This window comes from Tiliqua scincoides, chromosome 4, assembly GCF_035046505.1.
Source record: "Tiliqua scincoides isolate rTilSci1 chromosome 4, rTilSci1.hap2, whole genome shotgun sequence".
Taxonomy (NCBI): domain Eukaryota; kingdom Metazoa; phylum Chordata; class Lepidosauria; order Squamata; family Scincidae; genus Tiliqua; species Tiliqua scincoides.
The window spans coordinates 141995488-142008607 of NC_089824.1; positions in this window are offsets into that span (position 1 = coordinate 141995488).

Consider the following 13120-nt stretch of genomic DNA (forward strand, 5'->3'; position numbering starts at 1 on the left):
CTGCTTCTCAGCCCAATCCCACCCCCTCCCCCACTTCACCAGACAGCTGCTAAGCTTCCCAGAACCTCCCAGAGGTCTCTGTTTTATTCAGTGTATTGATCCGGGTATAAGTTGACCCAGTTATTCAGGGTCAATTTTTAGGCATGAATTTTTTTTTACTTATAGGCAAATATCTACAGCATGACAGATCCAAGACTTACCTAAGCCGCAATTTATATAATTTAGATTTTATGTATGTTTGGGCTGCTCTGTTGGGAGGGGCAAGAGGAGCTGTCCGCAGTTACTGCTCACCACTCTGTAGACCAGTGGTTCTCACACATTTAGTACTGGGACCCACTTTTTAGAGTGAGACTCTGTCAGGACCCACCGGAAGTGATGTCATGACCAGAGGTGACATCATCAAGCAGGATAATTTTTATTAATCCTGGGCTGCAATCCTACCCACACTGACCCAGGAGTAAGTCCCATTAACTATCATTGTTAAAAGCATCTTCACACTAGTCTGTTAAACATACAGATGTGTGACATTTCCCCAAATGCAGCCACATACCATGGTAGCATGAAGTCTAATATATTCAGAATGAAACAGTGAAATAAATGGAGACCTACCTGAAATTGGCTCACGACTCACCTAATGGGTCCCAACCCACAGTTTGAGAAACACTGCTGTAGACACGAACACTAACTAATCTCTAAATCAGAACTGGTATCTTTGTTGTGATAATTATCAGAGAGATTGTTTTGTTACTGTACTGTACTGTCACATTAAAACTTTAAACAGCTTGGGGTCAGAATACGTGAATACCTTCTATCAAGGGTGAACAAATACAGTGGTGGACAGAATGCCTATACCTTTAACCATTGTATATCAGAGGTAATTTTGGCAGGTGCAGCTCAACATGGAAGGGTATAAAAAGCTGCACCCACCAAAATTCCCTCTTCTAGTACCTCCTTACTTCACTCTGAAAAGTTCACTATAAAGTTCACTTACTTCACCATAAAGTTCTTACATCTTTATAGAATAACTTTGTCCTCCATTGTATCTGGACACCTGTATCCGGTCGTTGTATCTGGTCACCTTGAAACTCCCTTTGCTTCAGGAGGATGGGGGCATTCCCTTGTACATTCCCTTGTATCCGTGGATTCAGCTATCACTGGGGGGGGGGGCATTCCAGAATGGAACCTCCTGGCAGATATGGGAGCACGCCTGTATTGTGAACTACATTTTGGGAATTGTTTTCCCCATTGGAGATGCTGGATCTAAGCATCTAAAATAAATACAGAGTGAAAGAGGAGAAGTGGGTTCTGAACACCTATACCACAAAGGGTGTAGCTCAGGATTTTGCCTATACATTTACCACTGCAGCAGTAGCATGATGGGCCTCATCAGTTCAATGTACAACTGACTGTCCCACTTGTTACTGCTGAAGTGATCAACCAAGCAGCTCCTCCCATATTCCCCATCAGCAAAAGGGGGATCTTTGTGAACAGCAGCACTTCTAACTCCCACCTTCTTGGAGATAGGGATCTGGTGCCGCCAAAGTAGTGGTACTGCTGACCTTCCCTGCTGCTGCCACCAATACAGGAGGTGTTCAGAATCTGACCCAGCCAGGAGGGCCTTCTGATGAGTGGGGACTTCTGGCCAGTGCCAAACTTGGTTGACCCCTGCTTGTAGGTTCTACATGCAGACCTCCTGCATACTGGACTGTGAGACCAGTACATAGGAGAAGTATTGTGGGTCCTTCTGAACAGCTCTCTTGTGCAGTGTGTGTGAGTAGAGGTGTGGAATGTGGAACCTCTGACTAATAAAGGTGCATGGAATGGGATCTATCATAGCATCCTAGTCACTCTTCCTTTTTCAACACCTTATTTCAAACACATGAATTTTCTTAAAAACAAAATGGAATTTCTAGTGACTGTGTTGTGATCTGAACTGCAATTATAGAAAGTACCCACAATTCATGTATAACTATCATAGACATTTTAAAACTCTTGTTGTATTTCTTTATTTGCTTCTCTTCTACAAAAGTTCAGCATTTCCCTGTAGAACCCTGTTGACTAATGGTGGGGAACCAATAGGGTCATGCAGTATTTGCAGTCCTGGGCATTTTTGGGAGTATGACCTAATGTCTTAGATGATGCATCTCTGCACTGTAGAAAAAGCTACAAGTACTTATACGTAACCCGGCCATGAATAAATGCTTCTTAGAAAGAATCACATTTACTGTAAAAACTTGCATCAGATAAATGACCAATTAGACATTGGAGAAAGTGGGAAATATATTTAAATTTCCTAATAATTACTCTGACACTCAATAATTAGTAGCTGCCTATGTGCTATAAACAACCTCTGCCTAATAAAGATGCATTTCGTTTTCTCAAGAAGATAGAGAGACTGTAAGAGCGAAAACAGATGACTACGAACCTCACAGAGCCCATTAAAAATCTAGTGTGCAGTGAATCTAATTGCACAAAGCTGCAATTGTGTCTACCCTGAAGTCAAGCACTGCCTGAATTTGGTAAACCAAGCATTGGAGTCTACAGAAGTTTTTCTCCTGAGCCAGCAACAGCTCAGGAGAAAGGGGCATTTTTGCCAGGATCATGGTGTGAATGGAAAGTGTTAAATACTTTCCTCTTTCTTTGTCCCATGGTACAGTCCAGATTGGCTCTCCTACAAATGCTGTCCAATCCAATCCCCTACCATGTTATAGCATGCAGCTGAACCAATGGATTGAGGGAGGCGGGGAAGAAGCAATTTAAAGTCTGCAGGAGGTAAGTAAACTTATTTTTTTTATTTACTTACCCAGTAAGTAAGCTCCCAGTAAGCTGTCTGATCAACTATGAGTGATCTCTCTTCATACACATACCAGACATTTTGCTGGTATAAGTCTGAAGAGAGAAAAGGGACAAGTAGGTTTCAAAAAAAGCAGATAAAATCTGCAATACAGTGGTTCCACCAAGATCCACGCCTCTCTTCCCCTCCTTGTCTCCTTGAGAGTGAAATTGTCAAACCTTAGGAGAGCAAGTCAGATGAATGTGACAATGAACTCTTTTTACTCACAAGGCTGGAACTACAAGACTATAAGGTTGGAACACCTCCCTGCCAAGTCATTCCCCTGCAGCCAGCTTACTAGCACCAACATTTGCAGCAGTTTGCACAAATGACGGCAGCCTGGCTTTCATGCTGCCCTAAGAGAACCTGCACTGCCAGAACACTGATTTGAACTGGGCCCTTAATACACACTTGTACCTTGGATGTTCAGATCTCATTAAATATTGACAAAATTTTGGACAGTCATTGTAATGTCAATAGTAACTAGGTTGATTTTTCCATTAATGCGAAGAATCATATTTGTGTACATAAATGTTGAAAAATATAAGATGCACTCTCTCTGTAACATCATGAAATTAATAATGGGCTCTTTCTGAAGTGTTAGTTAATGCTAGAATTCAGGTTGTTTACATGTTTTTATATGTTATTTTATATGTGAATGATCAGATCATGTGACATTAAGTGGGGGAATGTGAACCGATGGAACATGCATCAGCGAATCAGCCACATATCTTATTGTAGTTGTAGTGGCTTGCCACTATTTCACAACCACACCGATGTCCATCATTTGCTAATAATGTAATGCCCCTGCTATTCTATCCAGTGACACAGTAGTGGGATGCATGTTTGTATGTTGTTTTAATATCATAAGAACATAAGAAGAATCCTGCTGGATCAGGCCAAAAGGCCCATCTAGTCCAGCTTCCTGTATATCACAGTGGCCCACCAAATGCTTCAGGGAGCTCCTTTCTCCAAGGAGCCCAGGATGGTACACATGGTTTCTTACCTCCTTTTATCCTCATAACAACCCTGTGAGATAGGTGAGGCTGAGAGATGACTGACCCAAGGTCGTCCAGGGAACTTCATGGCTTAACAGGGAGACCTGTATCTTCCAGGTCTAAGAACCACTTCCAGCTCCAGAACCACTACACCATTCTGGCTCTCAGGATTTTTACTTTATTGGTAAAGATAAGATTCCATCCACCAGCTTAGCATTCCTCCCCTTATTCAGAGGGAAAGACATGGTGTAAATCATTTAAATAAACAAGGTTACCTGCAGAGATACTTGGCCAAGGGCTTCTACAAGTCTGGCACCAGCACTCTGAGTGTGAGATTTATTATCCAAAGGGGTACTGTCTTCCATATGGGGCACATCCCCCCATATCTCAGGTCTTCAGATCTTCGACTCTCCTCAGGTACCACTGTCTATGCAAGTAAGATCTACAGGTGTAGGAAGAAAAGACTTCCCTGTAGGGGGACTTTCTCTGTGACATTTACTACCCAGTGATGCAGTGATACTTACCCAGTAAGTATACAGATTACTGAGGCTGAAATCCTGTGCACCGTCCTAAGAGTAAGCTCCATTTACGACAATGGGGCTTACTACTGAGTAGACAAGCATAGGATTGTGCTTTCAGTTTGTTTCAGAAGTTGTTTAAAGCCACCTTCTTTAGGAAGGTTTGTGGCTGCTGAGCTAATTTTTTTTATTACAGTTTCCCATTCTTATTATTTTCTGTACTTTTAATGCTTTATTTGCTACATTGTAATTTTATATGTGCCACCTTGAGAGCGTCTTTGATAGACAGGAGAAAAATCTCAGAAAAATCAGGAAGTAAACAAATATCTAAGCAGGATCACACCTATGTGGACTTTTCATCTACAACCCTCTGTGTTGAATGACCAGAAAGGATCAGACAGGGAGTCTCTGTGTGGGTGGAATAGAAATGAATTGAATATTCAAGATGTACTGAATTCATAATGAAAAAAATAAAAGAAGCTAGCAGCTTTACAATAAAGGGAATAAATGAAAGGGGGTGGAGGGAAAAAAGAAAGTTTAAGGAAACCAGTAATGGACCAAAAAGTTGTGAGGATTATTTGCACTTAGAGGAGGATACATCTTGAAGAACAGCTGTGATGGAAGTCAGATCAAATACATATGAAATGAATGAAAAAAGCTGACAAAATTGTAGCAGAAATTGAATGCTAATTTATGGCACCTATTGAAAGAAACAGGACAGCAGATTATATCTGCATATAAATGGCCTCAAACTAGTGCTCAGTGCCAGCCCATTATTCAGCCGAAAGGAAACAAAACACATTTTTACTGGACTGAGAGGTAATCATCAGACGCTTCCTTCAGTCTCATTAGTTACAGTGTAGGCTTAAGAAAACCTTGGAATAGCATTTAAAATAAAAGCAAACTTCATAGTTGAATACAAGAAAAGGGTGTTAGAAGTAATACATAATAAACATTACACTTCACTCCCCAAAGGCAGGTGCACAAAATCCATGAGCAAATGCAAAGCAAAATCTCAGTGGTTGCTGTGAAGATATTGTTTCATGCAGAGGTCAGCAGGCCTAGATAAATTCAAAGCACTAGTAATGCCCAATTCACATGTCACTTTTTCAACCTGGGTACCTAAAAGGTATTTAGGAAGTTTTAATAGCACAATACTCTCATGTGCATTTAATAAATATGGGCAGGGGCCAGATTAATCAGTAAACCAATCCACTTACTTGTGTGCCGCTTTTCCACAGAATTGTGCCCAAAATAGCTCAAAACCAATAAAAATAGGACAATAAAGAATTCAATAATACTCATCAAGTGTAACATGACAAAGATCCTTTCTCACAAGTCTTCTAGTTGATCATTTAAACTGGTATGCAGCAGAGGTAATTGACAGCAGTGCACATGTACTTTGCCATTTAATTTCAAGGATGTTTTGCACTCTTTAAGCAGCGTGAACCAGCCTTGATTGCTGTTTTGTCTCTAAGGGCTCAATCCTATCCAACTTTCCAGTGCTGGTGCAACTGCAATGCAGCCCCATGGTAAGGAAACAAATGTTCCCATACCTTGAGGAGGCCTCCAAGATTGTGTCCCCACCACAGGATGCAGTGCATGCCCCACTGGCACAGCTGCACCGGCAATGGAAAATTGGATAGGACTGGCCCCTAACTCTCTCTATGAGGAATGAAGTAGGTTAGGTTAGGAAGTAACAACCCAACCCAATGAAATTCCTGTGTGGTGATGCTCCATTGCTCTTGGTACGTTGGTGGTTGGGGTGAAAAGGAGAGGACTGGGGGACTTTGGGAGTAGGAGGCAGAAGGCAGGGGTATGTTGGAGAAAGAGAGAGTAGATCCCAGCGGCACTAATGTGCACCAGGATCCTATCCCCTCTTTTATAACCTCCACTTTTCACTCCTCAGACTTAGGCCAACAATATAGCTGGCATAGGTCCAAGGAGACCCATAAACTACCAGGAGGCCTATGGAAAACTAAGATCACCCCTTCCCCACCACTGGATGCTATGCATGCCCCATTAGTGCAGCTGCATCATCACCAATCATAGGGAATAGAATTGGGCTGTTAGTTTACCATCTGGATACTGTCTGTTACTAAGCCTGATTGGTATAGTCTCACAACAATTATTTAGGAGCAGAAGCCAGTAGCATAAGAAAAACAGTAAGTGTTAACAAGAGCAAGTTGATCTGTGGAACAGCACACGGTATCAGCGCAAGAATCAAAACAATCCTAGTAATCCTGGTTGTAAGAATTCTGTCAAAAAAAGTGGATAGAACAAAGCTGAATTTAAGCAGTAAATTGAACCTTTCCCACAGTGTTATGTAATGCAATGATATTACCTCACAATGGGCATAAAGTGTACTAGTTTGTCTAGTCATGCTGTGGTTAAAATGTCCTCATGCTATGCTCTGGGATGCTACTAATGTTTATGCTTTCACTGCACCAGTTGCAGAATAAGAGCCACATTACCAGGAGTTGCACACACTGCTGGGAGTGGTAGAGCAAAGGATCTAGGAGATATGCATATTGGCTGTTTTAGCTAGGACAAAGGGCTTGATTCCCAAATTCACATGTTAAACAAAAGGCTCTTTATTTTGTACCAGTGAACTGTGCATCCACTTTACAAACATGTGAAGTTGGCTTCCACTGTTCTTTGGTCCATCTAGCTCAGTACTGCCAATGCTAACTGGGGGTAGCTCTCTAGACCAAGGATGTCAAATTTGTTTCATACAGAGCGCTGAAGTTAGCATTCATGGCACCTGCTGAGGACTAAAAGTGACACCGTTAAGCAGGAAGTGATATCATTAAACTGATGATGGCCAGAAATAAACACTTTATTCTCATATAGGAACTTGTTATCTCCAAATGACAGATGAGAAAATAGGCAAATCTTGTTCAAGACATGAACAATATTCATTGTTCAAATATTTTCAAGTTATGAGCGAGCCCAATTAAAAGAGAGAGTGATTATAATGGGGGCCAGAAAACTTGCTTCAGCCTGTGGGCCTTATGTTTGAACCCCTGCTCTAAACAGGCAGGTCTCTACCCACCATTGGAACCGAAATGGGTCACTTTCTCCTTAAAGGGAGTGAACCATAAATGAGTGTTCCAATGGTGCCACAGTGATCGCAACACCGTGGGTACCCAGGAACATTTACACATACCTGGGGGAATTGTGCAGTCCCCTGGAGGCTCACAGCCCACTCCACGAGTCTCCCCTCCACAGCAGTGGACTCAGATTTGCAATCAGAGCCCACTTCTGGTTTTGGAAACTCTGTGCTACGGAGCTCTGAATGCAAACCGGAAGTGGGCTCTGATTGCAAACCAGCAGAGAGAAGGCTTGTGGAGGGGGCTGTGAACACAACCTCCCCTAGGTATGTGTAAATGAACCTTGGGGCCTATGGCACTGCAATTGCTGCGGTACTGTTGGGACATCCCCCCCCCCCATCCAAGCCCTGCCCCCACAGCACTTACCCCCGGTTCTCAGACTCATAAAGTTTGAAAACCACTGCTCTAGAGGGTCTTTGCCAGCCTCTTATTTGAGATTCTGGAAAAAGATTCCAGATATTGAATCTCGGTTTGTCTGCAATCAAGAGCACATGTTCTGCCACTGAGCTATGGTTCTTCCCCATCATATTTGCAGTAGTATACATATACAATTACTAAAACAGACACGAAACTTGAACTTGAAACTAACTGGATCAATAGGTTATAGAATGTCCAATCAAACCTGTTTTGGATATCAAAGAATAGATGCTCTGCACCTCCATTAGATAATTATGGAGCTGTACACCCATCAAGCTGTAACCCAGCTATCCTAAGGCAAGCAAATGACAGAAGCTTCCTGTGTAGCAAGTCTTCTAACTTTTATGGATTTAAACCAAAGTTGTTGAAAAAACTTGGCAGCCCAAGCACTTATAGCAATGGTCTTCTTGATCATTTGATGCTGGCTTCTTTCATTGTGAGGTTGTAGAGCTAGATGGCATCTGAAGAATACTCTGTCATGGCCTCCATCCATATGTGATGCTAATGGTCTAGGTGACTGGCAGCACAATCTGATGCATGTCTACTCAGAACTAGGGGTCCAATCCTATCCAATTTTCCAGTGCTGGTGCAATTATGCCAGTGAGGTGTGTGCTGCATCCTGTGGTGGAGGGGCAGTCCCTGGGGCCTCCTCAAGGTATGGGAACAGGTGTTCTCTTACTAAAGGGCTGCATTGTGGCTACACCAGAGCTGGAAAGTTGGATAAGATTGTGACCTTAGTCCTCACAGAGTTCTGTGGATAAGTATGTATAAGAGTGCTGCTTGAAGGTGAAGAAGCTGTGCTTTAATCATAGTGGGAGAGATGGAAAAGGTATCTCCAGGGTCTGGAGAGGCCTGTGATTCATGTTAGTATACTGGACTCTGGTAGATTAGGTCTGGAATCCAATAATTTTTCTAGGTGAGATGCAGTTTTTAGACACTCTAGTGGCAGCCATGCTTGATGGCTGATCTAGGAATGCTGGGATCTAGCAAACATCAACATACAGTGATTACTGAAACATGTGGTACACCAGGCTACCTTTGAATACGGTTTGGGAAATTCAGCTTGTACATAATGTGACAGTTGGTCTCTTAATGGGACTGAAAGATGGGGCCACAGACAGCTACACTGGCTGCCAGTTGATTATTATTATTTTTTTACTCAGTTCAAAATGCTAATTCTGATAAGTAAAACTCTATACGCTCCTCACCACGCATCTTTCCTGACTGCAATTTGATTGAAAAAGGTTTATTCTTATGTTTTTCCCCTCTGAATATGTACAATTTATGACAAGCACAAACTGATGAACCCTGTGTATGCACAGGATTAGCTAAACAGCAGCTTATATGCACAAATACATACAAAATGCATATATACACATTGACAGGATGTCTGGCTGTATCTGCAAGCTCTTTTAATTAAACCTGCAAAGGGAAGTTAACCCACCTTATTGAGCAATGGGCTAACCATGTTGGGTCGGAGAGTTTTGCGCCTAACTGGGAGGCCAACTATATTTCTGTGAGTCCATGAGAAATGTTAAGTCTTTCCTTGGCAGTGTGCTAACTTCAATATTTGTAGTATTCAAGGTATTTCCTCCAGCTTACATGGGATGTACAAAAGAACACCACAGAGTGTTCCAAGTCTTATGAAGTGATGAATACTCAAGTCTCTCCTGCAGGTCAAAGGGAGTTTAGTGAGCTATGTTCCTCAGTGCAGACACTCAGCAAAACTCTGGAGAAGTTTCTTATGCTAAGGATCTATTTATCACAGGTTTAGCTAACACCCCATGCAATAACTATTTAAGAGAAGATGTGAGATGGGAACACTGCAGAAAACACATTAGCTCTGCTGTCTTAAGCAAACAACTCCATCAACATCAATAGGATTCCATGGAATTACCATAAAGTTATATTTGTCCTAGTAGTAAGAAAAGAACTTTGAGTAAACATATGCCTGGTGTGAAACAGTCTGAAAATAAGCTTTGTTTTATTGTTGAAATGCAAACATATTAATGTTATAGTTTGGTGATTTCTTTTAAAAAAAATATAATTCTCAGGAGAATGTGTTTGCGAGACCAATGTAAAGAATCAGACGCCATGCTACTAGTTTGCTCCTTCTGCTGAAGGAATGTTCCCACTGCAGTTTGGTTGTCATGCATCACAGAAAACAGAAACATATATAGAAAGATGAAATTATTGATATCATGTCTGGATTCCAAGGAGGTAGGCCACTGTACCATTTAGTCCTTGTAGTAACTTTGAAAAATTACCATGACTGGAAGCCCCATCTTAATACTCTGTGTTTCAGTGCAGCCATGCCAGTGGGTGCATGCTGCATCCTGCGGGGTAATTTTGAGCCTCCTTGAAGTAACATTTGTCCCTTTGCTCCGGGGTAAGCCCTGCCTGTCCTGCTGGCTCTATGCAGACATGCCCCTACTATATTGCTGATGTAAGTCTGAGTAGACTGAGAAAGTGGATTGAGGCATGGAAATGGGATGGGATATTGATACACCACCACTGCCATACCGCCCCCTTCCTGGCCTCTGTTCACTCGCTCCCTCCCTGTTCCAGTCTCCTCTCTGTTCTTCTGCCTCCCTGTTCTGTACACCCCTGCCTCCTGTCCATCTCCCATGCTGACTTAAGTGTCCCAGGGCTTGTTAGGAGGCTGCTGGCATGCGGACCTGGCCACTCACCACTTTTAGCGACAGCCAGGCCATGTTGTCTGGAATATCACTGTTTGTGCCAGCCATAAAACATGCTTACCATCATCATCATCATCATCATCATCATCATCATCATCATCATCATTATTATTATTATTAGTATTAGTATTAGTATTAGTATTAGTATTAGTAGTAGTAGTAGTAGTAGTAGTAGTAGTATTTATATACCACTTTTCAACAGAAAATTCACAAAGTGGTTTACAGAGAAAATCAAACAAACAGCTAATGGCTTCCGGTCCCAAAAGGGCTCACAATCTAAAAATTTTGGTGGCTTAGCCACTGAATCATGGGTTCCAGCAGCACAACAGAATTCAGCCATAAGATACAGTCAAGACCACTAGCAAAAAGGTCACAATGTAAACAGCTGCTTTACATTACTTGTGTGGTACATCAGTGTTTGGCATCATAGGTATATCAAGTGTAAGGAGCAGATTTGTCTCTAAAGACAGACAGGTGCTGATGTGCAGTAATAAGCTATGATCTCCTTGCATGTAGTCACTGTATGTTTAGAGATACGCATCTGCCTTTGTGTATGGCTTGACATGTTGACCACAGAAAACACTGGTGAAGCACAGTACACCATGATGCACTATAAACTTAAAAGTGGGTTTGAGTTTCACGGTTGTACTGAATTGAACCTAATCTACATGAAATACTCCTTGTACACCACCTTTTGAGACTTTACCATAATGTCTACTTAGCTGAAACCGTAATTTGATGAGAAGTGATAAGACTTTGCAAGAGAAAATCATGGAGATCAATCAGACCTGTAGCTGGTATGGAGTGTCACCATAACAACTCCCAGCAGTGTATCCTCAGTGGTCTGTTAAGGCCAAACAGAGAGATTGCTAAGTACTCCGCAGGACTCCATCACCAGAAGACACAAATGAATCTCAAATGAATCTGGTGACATGTATAATGCTGGACACGGTGAAGAAAATCCTACTGGACCCCTGCTGGTGATCACTTTATACGCTGAAGCATGAGATGTGATTATGTGGTGTTCTGCAGATCAGAGAATGCCTGGCGAAAGAAAAAATTCATTTTGCAGAACCCCTTTATGACAAAGCAAGCCGTATTCTATCACTAGAAGTGCGCCACAGAAGATAAACCACATGAGCTCACACAGTTTCAGTTCTTCACCTTTTCTTGGCGCCCGGCACCAGCCAAGCCATACCCCCTTTGACCAACCTTCTCAACAGTTTTTTTAACTGAAAAAGCCCATTCATAACGGTTCATAGAAGAATTAACTACAGTTGAGCCATCAGCAGTTTATATTGTTCTGTAATTTTAGTATGCCATACAGTAACTGCTCGGTTGTTGTTATATACCACTTTTCAACAGGAGTAGTTCACAATGTGGTTTATATAGTAAAATAAATCCATAAATGGTTCCCTGTCCCCAGAGGGCTCACAATCTAAAACATACAGAAGAGACACCAGCAACAGCCACTGGAAAAGATGCCATGCTGGGGTGAAAAGGGACAGTTGCTCTCCCCATGCGAAATATAAGAATGCACCGCTTTGAAAGGTAATACAATTTACCTATATCTGTTGCTATGACTTATTTCGCAATAGGATTACTGCCATTAACCAGTCAATAGCGGACCTTTTCCAGCAGTACAGGTTGAATCTAGGTATCCATGAGGTTCTGTTCCCAGCACCACAGACATGGATACCAAAAATTGCTTTAAAGGAAATCCATTTAAAAAACAATGTCTTTTAAACAGTGATTCAAAAAAAGGCTTGCTGACCTTTGTAATGCATGACAGAGGCATCAGGCAGACAATCATCAATTATTCTCTCTCTGGATGCTTAGAAAGGCTTCAAAGTACCACCCCTGCCTTCTCTGGTGGCTCAGCCCAGGGAAAGAATGCAGAGGAGGTGTTAATCACTTGCATTCTTTCATACCCTGGGGGGAAGGGAAGGGTCACTTGCCTCCAAATGAAGCTGTTCTAAGTGCTTGGAGGAGAGAATGATTGATGGATTGTTCATCAGTTGCCCTCTCCCGCACTAACGAGGCTATTGTTAAATGTTTTTCCTTTAAATTAAAGGCCCTTCTCATCACTTTGAGATAAAACCATGGATAATTAGGTTATACATGTAGTTTACAGAGCTAGATGATTTTGCATTGATCTTTATTCTTGTGGAAAATTGGGTGTCGATGCCACTCCTGCCCACACACACACACACACACACACAGTTTATAATGTGATGTTTCTAACTAACTCTAAAATTCCTATTTCCAATAGCTCCCAGATCTATCAACACATCTTTAAGTAGCAGTACAAATATGTGTGCTGTTACTTGTATGAAGGCACTGCTTGGTTACAGGGAGGGAGAATGTCCTTACTTCTTTAACAGGCATCCAGTAGCACTGGAAAGGATTTTTTTAATATGCATTGAGGGTGCATGTATGAATGACACAACCCCATGGGCAGGACCTCACCTCATTTGAGATGGCAGAAGTATCTCCGAGGCTAACTGTAGTGTGTAGGAATGCCAATGTGAGGAGCCTAGGT